Source organism: Mus pahari, chromosome 22 (genome assembly GCF_900095145.1).
Source record: "Mus pahari chromosome 22, PAHARI_EIJ_v1.1, whole genome shotgun sequence".
NCBI classification, from domain to species: domain Eukaryota; kingdom Metazoa; phylum Chordata; class Mammalia; order Rodentia; family Muridae; genus Mus; species Mus pahari.
This window is the reverse complement of record NC_034611.1, coordinates 23,069,544-23,071,654: the sequence shown is the minus strand read 5'-3', so window position 1 is coordinate 23,071,654 and position 2,111 is coordinate 23,069,544. Positions and strand designations below refer to the sequence as shown.

Below are 2,111 nucleotides of genomic sequence, written 5' to 3'. Positions count from 1 at the left end.
GAGATCATATCTCAACATCACTCCAAAATTCTAACCCTGAGAACCACACATGTACTCTCTGGACAGGACAAGGACGATAGACAGCACTTGGTACTATCGGTGATACTCAACCATACTTAAAGGAAGATTGTTCATTTTTTTCTCCTGCTTGGTAAGTCTAGCAGTGGAATAGCATCACATGATCCCTTATCAAAGAACACTGAGTAGCAACGTGGAGACAGCTGATTTTCTAGAAGAAACTCGATACACAATTGTGGAGTTACTGTAGATACATTCTTTTTTTTTTTTTTTTTCAGCTTTTAGGAACTTTATTTTCCTTCCACCTTTTCCCCTTTGCTCAAGGGTCTGCACAGCAACTCAGGACCACTCAGTGGTGGCTCCAACCCACTCAGTGGCCTGCGCTGTGCTGTGCGAGCTGCTAACCAGTCCTCAGTGGCTGGCTGCACACTCCAGTCTTCCGTGGAGAACTGCTGGATGGGCACAGAAGGTACCTGTGCACCCTCAGACCAGTCGACCACCTCAGGCTGAGTAGCAGTGAACTCAGGAGCTGGTGCAGTCCATTCTCCCTGGAATTCCTCCTTGGTCACAGCCTTCTCAGCAGCAGCCTGCTCCCCCTTCTCAATCTCCTCTGGGTCTCTGTAGAAGTAAAGATCAGGCATAACCTCCCATGGGTGCTCACGGGAGATGGTACCTCGCATGCGGAGTACTTCTCTGGCCAGCATTCATCACATCAGACCCACTGAGTGAGCTCCCTTGTTGTTGCATGGGATCGCAATGTCCACATAGCGCAGGGGAGAATCTGTGTTACATAGAGCAATGGTGGGCAGGTTGACATAAGAGGCCTCTGTGAGTGACTGGCTGGTGGTCAGTCCTGGGATCGGTCACCACTAAAAGCCATGGCTCCCTGAAAGATCCTGCTTGGATCTGGTTAGTGAAGGTCCCAGGTGTGATGTCGCCAGCAATTGGAGTGGCTCCTGTGGCAGCAGCAAACTTCAGCACCCCTCGCTGCCCAGTGTTCCTGGAGGAGATGACGCTGACGTCAGCAGGGTTCTCTATGGCAACAATAGCTCCAGCTGTGAGCAACAGCTTCTCCCAGGTCCTCTTCAGATTTATGATGTAGATACTGTCACTTTTCCTTTTGTAGATGTACTGCTCCATCTGAAAATCAAGGTTTGTGTCACCTAAGTGGGTTCCTGCAGCAAGAAATTTGAGGACATCCTCATCCTTCATCTGTAGGACATCAAGGACTGCAGACATTGTGTAAGTTTCCCTTTAAGTAACATTGGGAATCAAGAACAACACCATATGAACCCGTCCCTGGGTAGTGCAGAAAGGCTGTAGATACATTCTTTCCTCAAGTTATATGTATATTATCATAATGTTTTTTTTTCTAAACCAGGGCCCTATAGAGGAAAGCTCAGTAGCATAGATGGTGTATCAAATATATTGCTTATGTGATAGGAGTACAAATATCTTTAAAATAGCTATTTTCATGCTAAAGGGGCAGCAAACATGATGGCCACTCAGTTAAGAATCTAGACACTTCAGCCACCTCAATCAAGGCTGATAGCCTAGAATCTCCCTGGAGAGCTATAGTCTGTCTATAAGTGATGGCAGCTAGCACAAACACATTTAGCAAAAGATGTAACTTGAACATGCTGATTGGCTCTCTCCTCTCTATCTTCTTTCTATCTGGGTGCTTTTGCATAGTTTTGCTCTCTTAGCATCTCCCACAGGCATTGTCCTTCATGTCTGTTTTCTCTAGAAACAGACCCATAGACATACTTGGAGTGGTTCAAGCACACTTAGAGAATTCTTATTCTAAGCTAAGCTGACAAACAAGCCAGTCTATACAATATCCAACCAACAGATTGGGAGAAGATCTTTACCAATTCTAAATCTGAAAGGGGACTAATATCCAATATATATAAAGAACTCAAGAAGTTGGACTCCAGAAAACCAAATAACCCTATTAAAAAATGGGGTATAGAGCTAAACAAAGAATTTTCAACTGTGGAATACCAAATGGCTGAGAAGGACTTGAAAAAGTGTTCAACATCCTTAACCATCAGGGAAATGCAAACCAAAACAACAGTGAGATTCCACCTCAC

The 2,111-nt window shown here is 45.0% G+C and overlaps 1 pseudogene; it reads right to left on the bottom strand.

The window, feature by feature from the left end:
- Nucleotides 1–357: 357 nt before the first annotated feature.
- On the bottom strand, nucleotides 358–1,257 carry LOC110338897 (annotated as a pseudogene).
- Between the last annotated feature and the right edge of the window lie 854 nt (nucleotides 1,258–2,111).